At 36.2% G+C, this 14,693-nt stretch overlaps 1 protein-coding gene across 4 annotated transcripts in view; it reads right to left on the reverse strand.

The window, feature by feature from the left end:
- The window catches only part of Msi (RNA-binding protein musashi), a 133,097-nt gene that overhangs the window by 87,793 nt on the left and 30,611 nt on the right, over positions 1-14,693 (reverse strand). The window contains exons 1-2 of one of the 4 annotated variants that reach the window (XM_072903084.1): positions 14,208-14,651; positions 12,731-12,922 (exon numbers count right to left, since the gene is read on the reverse strand). The exons of 1 other annotated variant lie outside the window; for it this stretch is intronic. The gene's annotated coding sequence lies outside the window, so the exon portion shown is untranslated. Of the gene's footprint in view, positions 1-7,845; positions 9,352-12,730; positions 12,923-14,207; positions 14,652-14,693 lie in introns of those variants that run through there. 2 more of the 4 variants (XM_072903083.1, XM_072903085.1) reach the window with 2 other exon arrangements.

The following is a 14,693-nucleotide window of genomic DNA, read 5'->3' on the forward strand; positions in this document are numbered from 1 at the left end:
TAGAATCGCGAAGGGAAATTTTCAAGCGAAGAAATTTTGAATTCGCTTTCGCGAAAGATGAAAAATTGCGTTCAACCTAATCATACAGAAACTCTTGGCGGGCTGAATGTCGAAGAGCGGGAAACGATGTATTATATCGCTAATTAGCGAGAATATATGAGTGCGGGCGACGAGAAAGAGAGAGAGAGAGAGAGAGAGAGACATCGCGTCGACAGACGGATTAGAGAATACGACAAAATCCATTGTCGTCGATCTAGGCACTGCCATTGTCCGCCACCATTGTTTGTCACAGCTCATACGGCAGTGATAAGGAGCACGATTCCGACGAGAGACGATGCCATTATCTCTACAAAATGTCTGACGGTAGAAGAGTGGGAGGGGGAAGAACCGTTGAAATATTTTCAACGACAAAACACATTTTGAAGATAAAATTGGCGATGCAAAAAATGACAAGAGGAGTCATATACAGGCTGAGGAAAAAGTATGGAAACCCGGAAGAATCTCGAAAAATATAAGTTTTACAGAAAAATATTTCAGGCAAAAGTTGTATGGTTTCGAGAGGGACATAAGATGGGTGTGTCATTGATTTGATCTTGAATAGTTGCTTGAAGGTCACCTTATTTTTAATTGCATAGTCTTGTTACCTTGAAAGCTTTCCAAAAGACTATAATAAAATTTCTTTTAGTTAAGAATTTCCTGAGATATTTTGAAGTTTATTATGATACTTTTTAATATAAAATATGAACGAAAAATGAAAAAATTAAACAGATCTTGCTTAGATTTTTTGTCTGTAAAACTTATGATTTTTCAGGATTTCCATACTTTTTCCTCACCCAGTATACGTTCATCTCGTTATACGTTCTCTCTCCGCAAATCAGCGCGAAATTGATTTCTTACAAATTGCAGGTGTAAAGAAAAATGGACGGATGATGGAGTTGATGTGTTTTTTGCCCTCAGGAAATTACAAGTACGAACACCCCTGGCGTTTTCGATTCCGGAAATGCAATATGCCGTGACGAAGGTCCGTTAAGGCGCGTTCTCCGCCAATGATAATTTCCAACCGCAATGATTATCCGCGTTAATATCAACTTGATATATATGGGGAACGGAAGCGTGATATTCGCCAAAGTTTACGATGCGAACTTTGCTTGGCGAACGGAAATCTCAACCGTATACATATGCGAAACGTACATGCGAGAAACATAAGCTGGGAGCGGTCTAATCAACATTGACAGGCTGGTCAAAGTGCTTTAATTAATGCAGCCGGTGCGCCACGTATGTATAATGAAAATACCTCTCTTGCATCAATTCGTCTCTCGAAATCAATTTCGATCCGTGTCAGTCTCGATCGCAAACGCGAAATAGTCGCGATACATTTGATCCCAGATACACATAGTGTTTACTCAAATCTTGCAAAAAAATTTCCTGAGCTTGCAGGTATTTTTATTCAATATTCCAGATAAAAAATATTTTTGAAGATTTTTAATACAACTTTCTCCAAAATCAATTTTTTTTATTCAATGCATTTTCTAATGTTTTTCACTCTCATATAAAGGAAAAAAATATAAAGAAAAACCTCTTAATTTTCAAATGCTAGATTTATAAACGTAATGAAAAAAAAAAACAAAAAAAAATTAAAAATACTTTTCTTAAGATAAACATTTCTCACTTGCATAAATTTTCATTTTTTTATCGCTAACAGTTACGTTAAAGAATATCTACTATATATTTAATATTCTGGTCAAAATTCCAACTAAAAAGAATATTTTTTTTTGGGTACATTTTTCTAAAATCATATTTTTTGTTGCATGGGCTTTCAAATGTTTTTTTTATACATACGAAGAAAAAACACTGAAAAAAACTAAAAATAACTTTCGTAAGATAAACATTTTCATCTTTTTATAACTAAAAATTAAAATAAAGAATATGTGCTGCATATTCAATATCTTGTTAAGATATTGAATATGCAGCACATATTCTTTATTTTAATTTTAGCTCTTAACAAGATATTGAATACGTGTATGTAAATAGAAATAGATATATATTTATAATATATTTTAAACGCGCATAATTCACTTGGAATGCTGACTTATAATACAAGAGCAAAAGTCTCTTAATTATAAAAATCTTAATTAGAATAAAAAGAGAAAGAATCTTAATTATAAATCTTAATTATAAAGGTAGAATTTAAAAAAAAATCTCAATAAAATTCCACGAGAATTCCCTGATTTTTCCGGGTACAAAGAAAATCTTTGAGAGACTCAGGTTTTCCATACTTTTTCCAAGAGTAAACACTCTAACGCAATGTCCTCTGATCGCGTAAAAATTCGACGGCGAATGGAAATGGAATTGTACACGGATTATAACGCTTTTCGCGCTTCAACGCGGTAGAATAAAATTAAATATTTCCCGCTTGACATCGTTTGCGAAAAAAAGCGCGATGTTATAGTCGTTAAGAAACGAAACAGCCATTACACGCCAGCGGGTCGCTCGCTTGACTATAAACGGAAGACGGTGCGCCCGCGTCTACTTTCTCCCATCTCCGGGACTTCGACTAGGAAGTCGTAAATCCTCCTTTACCATTTGCGCTAGACGCAGACATTTTATGCAGTGTATACCGCGGCAATAAAGCGAACGAATGCAATTCGAGAATCGGTGCCAGGACACGGACGCCGTTCCTTCTCCCTCTCTCCCCCCCCCTTTCTCTCTCGCGATCTCGTATATCGCGTGTCTCGCAACTTTTCCGTAGACAATAATAACGGACGGTAAGAAAAAAGGTACGATAAGTCGAGTGTGTTTGCGCGATCGAGTTTTCGCAATAGGGAGTTTGCATTAAAAAAAAAAAAATACTTTTTTTATATATGTAATTTAAATATATATTATTATAAATTTATTTATAAGAAAATTTTGAATTTTAATCAATAGGAAGGTATTAAAAAGTTAAATTAAATTTAATTTAATAAAATTTAAATTGTGAGAAAACGATTTTGATTGATTGGAGTGCGTGCAACGTCACAGTGCAATAGTTTCAAACGTTTGTTTTCTGTATTCTGTATTGCGATATTCGGTCATTCTTGATCTCGAGGTACAAAGAAAAACAATTTATCGGGTGTTTTTTTATTATTGATTTTCTCGCTTAATTTGCATTAAAAAATTACGAAAAAAATAATTACATTCAAAACTATATATAAATTATAAAATGTAATTGTTTTTCAAAATCATGCAAACTCCCTAGTCAGGGAAACCGGGGGTGAAATTTCGCGTCATCGCGATTTATCATCCCACGTGAGTAATATGTCAAAATTAAAATGTCAAAACGATCATGAGAATTTATATATAGCACGAACACGAGGTTGCAGCCGCGAAGGCGCGAAGCTGCGGCAAATCGTAAATGATCCCTTTCGAAAAATCCTGCTGACTATAAATAACGAATATAGTGGTGGGAAGAATCCGCCGCGATTTACGGGCCCTTTTCACCGGACTATAAAACTCGCCAATGCATTATCGGACAAACGACAAAATTGATTTTATTTCACGTAGACTGGAGATTCCTTGAGACCCCTATAGTTCCATGAAGTTTTCATCGATACGAATGGTCCCCCTCGGCATTTTCATCTCCATCCATCGGCGGGGATCGACGTATCGAGGGCTCCGAGAGGCCCGCCAGATCGCCCATTGCTCCGAATTAGCGTAGCGAGTATATTTGGATTTAATCTTCTGTGCTGTTTGAACGAAATCGAGTGCCGCCGCTGTCGGCGATCCATCATTGGCGTCGCGAAAGTCAACGACAGACCCGTGCCAGAATCATCATCGTCGTCGTCGCCGTCTTTGTCACGTGGGCGAACCAGAATGGGCACGGTTTCTCGTTGGTCATGGTCCACGTACCACGCGGCCCGATTAAACGTCATTCGCGGTCGAAAGACACGCTCTCTCTCTCTCTCTCGCCAAGCTTCCCCCTCCTTCCCCTTCTACCCTCATCTTTTCTCGTCTAATATATTTATTTCAACTGCAGCTTTCAATTTTCCAGTTATACCGTATAGCATTGTTAATACGGTTACGTATAGGTAATAATCGAATACATAATTAATATCATTTAGAAATAATTAGGATGCTTTCAATTAATCGCGTATAAATTGTTTTAATTAACGTGAATATTAATATTATAATATAGGAATTTCTGCATATTATTATGACATTTATGCTTTATTTGTTTCGCTTTCCGACGCGCCAAAGAGATCGAAATCGTATTTTTAATGAAAAAACATAAATAATAAATAAAATAGAAATTCTTTAAATAAATTATCTAAATAAAAATTTTAATAAAAGGCGAAATAAAAATTCTTTTAAATAAAAAAAAATCTAAACACATCGAGGAAGACGTATATGTCGTTGGAAAAAAAATTGCAGAATTATACTTGCGAATAAATTCTAGCACAACACGTGGAAAACTCGCGGCTGAGGGGAGAAGGGGTGGGGGGACTGAGAGAATCGTGTGAGTAATATTTAATTTTAGAAAATTTGAAAAGCCGCAGGAACTTTAATGGATTTCCCGGGTGCCGCGTGTACTTTCGCCTGCCGTTTTACCTCCGCAAATTGGGTTAGTCTCCTCGGTCGCTCGCGCGAGCAGCTCCCCCGAGTCCCACCTGTCGTCTTCGCGACGACGTTCGACGACGATGTAACGAAGCGGAAGACGCGGGAAAAAGGGAACTCGGAGGGGAAAGAGAGAACGGCCCCGGCGATCGAGCGCCGATCTTTTAATCCGACCCCGGTTACCTTATAGACCGCGAAGTCTATTAAAGGTGAACGATTAAGATCTCTTAACGGGCTTAAATAAATGACGAGGAAAGAGTGAACTGTCCCTGCGATTTTCTCCTCCGACCATCTCGGTTTTAGTAATTGACACGTCCGTCGTGTCCGGATCCTTCTTGAATCTTCGCGAACTTGAAATGTCGATGGACTTTCCTCTCCAAGCTAATATCTTGATCTCATCTCGCGCGAATTAATCAGATTCGACAAAATGATGATTTTGGCAAACAATTAAATAATTTTAGTTCCTCCCTCAAAGAGGAAAAAAATGAAATTAAACATACGAGGCGATCCGTACACCGTAAGCAATTGCGTAAAAATTCACTTCAAATTTTTGTCTGAATTTTCAGATTGATTTGTTTTAATCGTCAGAGTCATTTCTCTCAAAGTTTAGAAGAATGCTTGAACATTCAAACGCCCTTTTAAAAATCTTCAAACAGTAAGAAAACTTTTAAGACCCTTTGCGCTCTGCACTTATTTTTTACAATACAATTTTTTATCTAAATTTTCTGATCCGGGTGTCTGAAAGTAATTGCAGACGATCTATCTTAATCATTTGAAAAGTAATTTCAAATTTTAGTTTTCTGAAAGTTCAGAAAACTCGGACAAAAATGTGTCCGGATTCTTAAACAATGTTTTACAACACTATAAAAAAAAAATAACAAAAAGTTTCTGAAGTTTTTCTTACAAGTACCCCATCTACATTTTTCGAGGCAGAGAATATAAATTTTCATAAATTTTTTAAACTGTCAGAAAAATGACTTTGATAATTAAGAGAGATTATCCGAAGTTACTTCCACATCTGAAAATTTAAGCAAAAATGTACCTGAATTCTTAGTCAATTTCTTACAGTGTAAATTAATTGCTGATAAAGCGATAAAGCCTGAATTTATGAAACATCTCGTTCAGGGTGAGACGCTCAAGTGGAGATAAATAAGAAATTGGCAAGAACGACAACGCCGCATAAATTTTTCACCTCGGCATCGTATCGTAGCGTCAAATGCTATAAAGCTCTTGGAGCCATTAAACGCGGATGATAATTATGAAACGGGGACGTCGATCGAAAATGACACCGACGGTATCGATCGTTTGTTCGCGTCTCCATTCTTATCGGAGTATCATCCGGATAACAAATGGTGTCTCCTGATACCTACCTCGCGATATTCATGTTCGGATCGAGTTCTCCATTTATGAATACGTTTCTCGATTTATCGTTTTAATGGTAAAGAAATTCGGACAGATTTATCGCGGATCTCGTGAGCAAGGAGCTGGAGAAAAAAATTGGCACAAGCCAAGAAAACGTTCAAATCTACCAGGTCGAACTGGATAATCCCGTCGCTTTTGAATATCTGCCAAATCTTTCCCGTGCACGTGCATTTAATTTCTACAGATTAAAAAACAAGATAGCCACTCTCTCTTTCTCTTTCTTTCTCTCTTTCTGCCCTCAATATTTACCCTATTATTCTTCCCGCAAAGATATCGAAAGAGATACGGGCTTATGATACGGGTCTTTGTGGCTGGCTACTATTTAATTTAGACCTCATCAGTTCGCGAAATCTCTCTCTGTTCGGCGACGAAGTGACGCGACCGCACGAAACTCCACGTCCTAAGGTAGGAAACAAGACAAGGCAGGAACCTGATGACGTAATATTGACACTTTGTAACCTCGTTTTAGTTGTGTTCTCAATCTCGACACGAGAGTGAGAAAGAGAGAGAGAGAGAGATATGACCGAACGGCGGAGGAAGCACAAGAGGGAGGAGGGAGGAAGGAGGGGAATGAGCACAACGAGAGGCGAAAAAAGGGACAACTGTTCCCTTTTTCCAAGAATCTGCGACGAAAAAGTCATCGAGCATTGTCGGTACTCATCGCGAAACAATCGCGATAATGAGAAAGCTACGCAGCCGAAGATTGTTTCGCTTCCGTTCCCTCCTCCCCCCCCAAACCCCTTTTTTTCCACCTCCTCCCACCCCAACTTTTTCACTCGAGCTGCACTCCAGCAACTCTCTTGCATCGCATTTGTCCTCGAAAACCGACGACAACTTTCATTGTCGCGTATATGTCATTGAAAACTGCAAGAAACTAAACCATTAACGTTATCGTGGCTCGCATTTTGTGACATTAACGTAAAAACGCAACAATTCGCGAGCAGGTTTCTTATTTTTAACCCTTTGAGTCACAGCAGGTTACCCAGAGATCCACCTTTTTTTTCGTAATTTTTTATTGTTTTAACTACTTTTTTTATCAATAAATACCGGATTTTTTGTTTCTACAGAGTCTCTAGAACATCAATAAGTGTAAAAAAAAAATATGAACAGTCATTAATTGTTAATTGCAAAAATACCATATATAAACAAACAGTCAAAATTAATACTTTTTTACGAAAAAATGCAAATTTTCTACTAATCTATTATGATAATAAATACGGCAATTTTTTTATAATCTTAGTACACTCTAAAGTATTTTTCAGAATTTTTTTTAGAATTTTCCACCGTGTTGTTTTTGTTAAATCCTCCTTTTTTGATAAAAAATATATAAAAAAACAATATTTTCTGTTTTAAATTAAAAGTGACAGTTGTATTCTTTTTTAAATTTTTTCTCTGAAGATTTTTTAGATCGCAGAATCTGAATCTAAAGAAAAAAAAATTTAATTTCCAAAATTTAATATAGGGATCCAATATAGCGGAAGTAAAATTTTAAAAATCTCGTCTGCCATATTGGATCCGCCATCTTAAATTTTGAAAATCTGACAATGGATTGGCAATCAGCGACCCCAAAAATCCTTATGTATCAAATTTTATAAAATATTGACAATTAGAAAAATTCGTGACTCAAAGGGTTAATACAACGTCACATTTCGACGATATTCAGGGGTACAAATGTAGCAAGCTTGATAAGATCAAAAAATTACCCCTCGGACAATTAAAAATTCATATGTAAAATTGCATAAAGTGCCTTAAATAATTAACAACAATAATCCTACAATTATACAATATGTAGAATTTGCCTTCAAATGAATATATATTATGAGAAATACTTGCTTTGACAAAAATAAATGTGTATAGTCGTCAAGTTAATTATAATATTTTGGTCTCTAGTCGCCTTCGTGAAAAATGATCCAGTTAGGTATCTTCTGACACATCCTTGTCATGATCGTATTTCGAAAGATAATGCGACAGTCACGACCTTTCCCCTCCATGTCTCACCAAGCGAATGACAGCGAGGCGTGTGTACAGTATTGACAATAATTCACCGGAAAATTCGGCGTGCCTTTTTTTAACATTATCATCCACGATTAACTTTCATGATAAAGATATCAAGATAATATGACTCTACTTATTTTAAAGCAAATATTTAAGCTGCGAATTTTTCGCTGATTTAAATGTAATTTGCCTGTCACTTTTGCAATCGTACACACGAATCGCCGAATCGAATAAAAGAAAATCGGGAAACGGTCGTCAATCGTTTATTAACAATTAATTTGAAATTTAACAAGATAAAATATTCCATATAAATTTATGTCATACAAAATCATGTTTAAATATTTCATGCAAACGACGAATTAACTGTTATACAATTTCCGATCTTCGTAAACATTCGTACAATTTTAATATTCACGCACGCGTATACGCGTGTTCATTTCAAATAAACATACATGTATTGTGAGAAAAATATTTGCTCTCAGAGAGATAATGCGACATTTTTCACTCGTAAACATTAGCGAGCTGCCTGTTTACATGCCTTGGTTTTGTTATCATTCGAACGGCAAAGCCACGACATATCGAACTCTATCGAATTATCCTTCGAAAGGCGATCGTGATAAGTATAAAAAAAAAATGCCGTATATTTATTATCAATTATATCGATTGGCGGATTAATTAATTCCCAACTAACAACTCGAAGCGGCGTCCTTTGTATGTATACATTATCAGTAAAAATTGAAGCGACAGGGAATAGAAATTGCAAGTTATCGTTTTATTGCAATCTTTATACGGGCAATGTGTATTATTTATTAATAACGAAAGAGTAACGTCGCGGCCAGCGACGCGTGAATTTCGTAGAAATTATATAGCTTTGTAACAATCATAATTTGCCACGACAATGCAATAAGATTCGCGTCATGTGTGATCCATGTCGATATAATGCAGTGCAAAGTCTCGTATTCTGCTAATTAGAGTGCGCGATCGTAATTAACTATGTTTTCGCGAGTGAGTGTCGAGTGTCATCAAAAAACAGCAAAGGACGAAGAGAGGAACCAAGAGAGAGAGAGAGAGAGAGAGAGAGAGAGAGAAGGGGGGGTGGCATCGGAAAGGGAGCAGATGACGTTGGAGCAACTGTGAAGGTAAGTAATTATTAATTTATTCAATTCATTATTTGCGAAATTAATTACTCGCGGTAATGATTCATTTATATAATATAATATATGTAAAATATATTCTAGGTTTTTATTATAAAATATACATTATAAAGTATATTCGAAGCATTTATAAAATAATAAATATTTTTATATAAATATGTGCATGAAATATTTCAACATATTATATTTAAGATTTATATGTACGATATTATCTGCATTTTTTACGTAACAATTAAATTTCTGTTTATCGTATTTCATAAAATGTTTACAAATTTTATTTCTAAAAAAAAAAGAAAAAAAAAAAAAAACCTTTTTTCGGGACTTATGTAATTTTCATATCAAATATCTATTTAAACAGTAAATGAAAAAAAAAATAAATAAATAAAATAAAATAAAATTCAATTGAGGATATTTTTTTTTAATATATTAATTATTATTGTAAACACACTTTCTCTCTATGCTTTATAATTTGAATATAATTGGATTTCGCACATTTTACATTGTAGCTCATATCGCGTGAGTTTAAATAATTCTTTATTTTAATCTCGAGTAAAGTCCAAAGTGATTGGTCGCTCCGTAAACTTGAACGTTCGATTCGGTCAGTTTTATCGATAAAACCGAAACGACAATAGATCGTCTCTCAGGTTGGCATCCAAGGCAAGATTCGGCCCGGGATTGGCTGCCTCGTACGTACGTATAAATATCTAGGAAACAAAATCGCGGCGAGCCTTTCGTTACTCTTTGTTTTCCGTTCTCTCTAAGCTTTACAAAGGTCCGGCCTTTCAACGAAAGATAAATGTATTTGAACAAGTGGAATACAGACGATACAGTGAGCATTTACAATTTGCACGCGCAAAAGGTAAAAAAAACTCACAAATATCATATATCGAATTACTTTGCTATATTGTTTTTATTCGCATCTTGCGCGAGTGAATAAATATATAACAAACAAATAAATAAATAACGAAATAAATAAATAAAATTTTTCTCCAAAATAAATAAAAAAATTCTACATTTAATGGAGTTATTTTAACGATCCTTTTAACTCGTTAAAGGTAAATTGAAAAGGTTGAACATGTAGGTCACGTCAAGTCTTCCAATGAAAGGTACATAATGACATACGCACAATGTGTCAACAACAGTAATCGAAATTTCGTGTATGTAGTTTCCGTTCCCTCGAAAGAGCCGGTAAAAATTTCGAGACAGGCTGGTGTAACATAAAGATCGTCGATTCCTTCACAACCTTCGAATCCCTCCGAAACTCAATCATTTCGAAACGGAGATTCGAGCGCGCGTCTCTCAACCGCTCTAAGAAATGCTTCTTATGCCACTTGACGTTCCGCCAGAAATATACACGCGCTGTCCGTCGTCACCGCACGCGCGCGGATTTACATTGCAAATGCGGCGAATAAGCAATGAGATGAAGCGCGATAGATCCGTCAGAATCCACAATGACGCTGTTATTATTCCTTTAAGGAGGATCTGGACGGATCAGCCGCGTCAAAAGTTAATAACATTTCGAGATTTATGAATTTGACATTGCACACTTTAGCCTTTTAAAATATAAAATTAATAATTAATTTGTGAGTTAAAGAATTTGCTCTGTAAAATTAAAATTTTTATTTTCATCAACTTTTTGTGTACAGTTTCTTTCTCTATAAAATTTTCATGATGTAATCACTGTAAGAAAACAGACTTTAGTGTTCGATATAATATATTTACAATTTTTTAAGATAAAATATTCTACAGGGCAAATTTTTATTTTAATTTGTACATTAATTATTAATTAATTATTCCTTTAAGGAGGATCTGAACGAATCAGACACGTCCAAAGTTAATAAATCTAATACGGTTCGAGATTCATGAATTTGATTATTGCACACTTTACCTTTTAAAATATAAAATTAATAATTAATTTGTTGCTGAGTTAAAATAAAGATTTGCTATAGAATTAAAATTTTTATTTTTATGGATTTTTTTGTTTACAGTTACTTTATAAAATTTTCGTGATGTAATCGCTGTAAGGGTAAAGAGAGTTTAGTTCGATATAACGATACATTTACAATTTTTTTAGATGAAATTATATCCTAAAAAGTAAGTTTTTATTTTGAATTTGACATTACACCCTTTAGCCTTTTGAAATATAAAATTAATAATTAATTTGTCAGTTAAAGATTTGCTCTGTAAAATTAAAATTTATATTTTCATGAATTTTTTGTTTACAGTTATTCTATAAAATTTTCGTTACGTAATCGCTGTAAGAAAAGAGAGTTCAGTTCGATATAATATATTTACAATCTTTTAAGATGAAATTATATCCTACAGAGCAAATTTTTATTTTAAATTAATTATTAAGTAAGTATTGCTTTAAGAAGGATCTGAACGGATCAACCACGTCAAAAGTTAATAAATCTAATATGTTTCGAGGTTCATGAATTTTGACATTACACACTTTAGCCTTTTAAAGTATAAAATTAATAATTGCTTTGTGAGTTAAAGGATTTGCTCTGTAAAATTAAAATTTATATTTTCATGAATTTTTTGTTTACAGTTATTCTATACAATTTTCGTGATGTAATCGCTGTAAGAAAAGAGAGTTTAGTTCGATATAATATATTTACAATTTTTTAAGATGAATTTATATCCTACAAGGCAAATTTTTATTTTACTTTATAAATTAATTATTAATCAAACTTTTCTTTTTATATTTACATTGTCAACAATTTAAGAAAAAAAAAAAAAGATAAAATTGGTATAAAATTGTAAAGTTCGCTCTCTTTTGTTCCGTAAAAATCTTGAAAGATCTTATCGATACACACATCTTAGTTTAGACAGAAGGATAGGAATGTGGATGTGTTTCGACGGTGTGTTTTGACGGTGACAGAGCAATTGGAGTAGCGGTAATAGTAGTAGGGATAGAAAATGGCGTTGCATGGTGGTGTACCGAGAAACGAGAAGGCGGAGGGAGGGGGAGGGCGAGAGGGAAAGATCCATGTCGGCGGATGGTACGGATTTAGACAACATCTGGTCCAGTCTGTTTCGCCGGTTCGGCGGGCAAAAGCACCACCGATCGGATTCGAAATAACTATCATCTCGTCTCCGTGTGTCTCGCGATTCCGACGTCTTCACCGTGTGCATGTATGTATATTGTACGCGTGCAAAACCAATCCAATAAGACACGTCCGTCTCAGGAGAGGATACACTTCCTTAATCGGGAATACAGAATGCACATCGAAGCTTCCCTCCCGATCGATCGATCAAAGCGACAAGAATTCGAGATTTTGTCAGCTCGCGTCTCTTTGACATTATAAAAATATATTTTTTCGTCGCTAAACAAAACTGCCGGGATTTTTATATAAATAAATATGTGTTTTATATACTTAAATAAATAAATACATATATATATATATATATATATATATATATATATTATATAAAATTATTTCCTAAAAATTTGCAATCAAACAATCGCGCGTTGCAAAATTGAATCTCTATCGAAAGATCCACGTGTGCGCGCGGATAACATCGGGTGGATTATGTAAATTTATTATGTACTGGGATATACCTACATAGAGCTGATAGAACGATGTTAAAACAACGTTGATCGATGGCGAGTTTCGGAGATGCATCGGTGCAATTGGGATTGCACCTCGGGTTATGGTCTCTCTGTATGCGCTGTATATGCTTCTCTTTCTCTCGCTCTCTCTCTCTCTCTCTCTTCCTTTCTTGTGAGCCTCAGTTATGCGCAGCGATCGCCATTCCTGGGAAATCACACGCTTTTCTGTTTTATCTTCCTCTCGTTTCCAACCTGTATTTTCTATTCATCATTCAACGGCGCGTAAACGGATTAGTGATCTACACGATCGAACGCACGTGCGAACTTCGTTAACCTATGTCAATCGGGAGAGGCACGTGACTCCGTTCTCTCTTTCTCGCTTTACGATGATGCGACAAAGACCGAAGGCAATTTAGCGTGTCACAACGAAGCCGAGATTTGCATAGTGTCGAGCCATCGGACGATGAGGTTGATTTTTTAGTCTTTACATAATTACCTGTTGTATAGTGATACGACAATTACGTGATAATCGATCGAAAGACAAAACGATATATATATCGGTAAATCGCGCGCTTCACCCTTAAATTTAATGTAATCTTTTTCATACATATAAAGTTTCCAAAACAAAATTGTTGAATTCTGAAATGACAATATTCAATTGATGCAAGTTGATTAATATAATATAAATAATGCATGAAATTATATAAAATTAATTAATGCAAATAATACGTGCAACCATACAACGTGTGTATTAATAATTATAATCGCTTGAAACAGAGACGTAAAATATATATAAAATGGGAAGAAATATAAATCTTTATTTAAAATCTCTGAAATATATACACGCAGAAAAAGAGAGAGAGAAAGAGAGAGAGAGAGAGAGAGAGAGAGAGAGACAGGAATGAATAAATATTCCAGTGGCATCTTCCAAGTCCCATCTGCTCTTGACATCCTCAAATATTAGAATTCTCATTAGAAATTTAAGAGTTAAACGTATACGTTACAACGATCCGGTGGCGTCGCGTCGCATCTGCCAGAACGTTTCGTGTGCCTGCTCTCTCCCTCTCCCCTTTTCCTTCTCCCTCCCTCCTTCCCCTCCCCCCACCCCGGGTTATCGATTTCGGCTCACGCACGTATACGAATCTTCCGGTATATCCCGGTATATCAGATTGGGAAAGGACGAAAGCGTTTTCTCTCGTCAAGAGAATTCAGCTGGATCACCGATATCGGTGAGGAAGAGAAGGGAAGGGGGGGATACTTCAAAGTTCCATGAGCAAGGTATACATATTACATGGACACGGACACACACACACACACACACACACCCCCCCCCCCCCACATCCACACACGAGGAAATCGCGATACATACAACGTCGAGATAACGCGAGAAAATCCGTTATCGGCGGGTAAGAATGCAACAAAAATATGCACGATTCCGCGAAAAAAAAAAAAGGAGACGAGAATATTTTTAGGAGGGATGAGAGACGAACCTGACATGCCTCTCCCTCCCTCTCTCTCTCTCTCTCTCTCTCTCTCTCTCTCTCTCTCTCTGTTTTTCTTGCCCCTTGTCTTATCGTATCGCGCGACGTGTCACGTCAATAACAACAACAATAACAACAACAACGAAACAACGATAAGCGCGCACGAGCGCTACACGATATTCGGCTCGCGACTGAGTTTGACATCAGCGTCGCCGTCGCCGTCGAGGGTGTCCCACGAAGAAGAGAGAGAAAGAGAAAGAGAGAGAGAGAGAGGGGGGAGGGGGAAGAGAGAAAGAGAGAGGGGGAGGGGGAAGAGAGAAAGAGAGAGCGAGAGAGCTCAACCCCCACCGTTGCACCGCTCAGGCGCCACATGGACCCTGGCGCTGGGGGGATGGAGTGCCGGGAACCCCCTCTCGATAGAGAGAGAGTAGTACGTACAAAGCCCCCCCCTCTCCCCTCTCAACCCCTTCGCCCTCTATCACCCCGTCGAGAGAG

Source organism: Anoplolepis gracilipes, chromosome 12 (genome assembly GCF_047496725.1).
Source record: "Anoplolepis gracilipes chromosome 12, ASM4749672v1, whole genome shotgun sequence".
In the NCBI taxonomy this organism is placed as follows: Eukaryota; Metazoa; Arthropoda; class Insecta; order Hymenoptera; family Formicidae; genus Anoplolepis; species Anoplolepis gracilipes.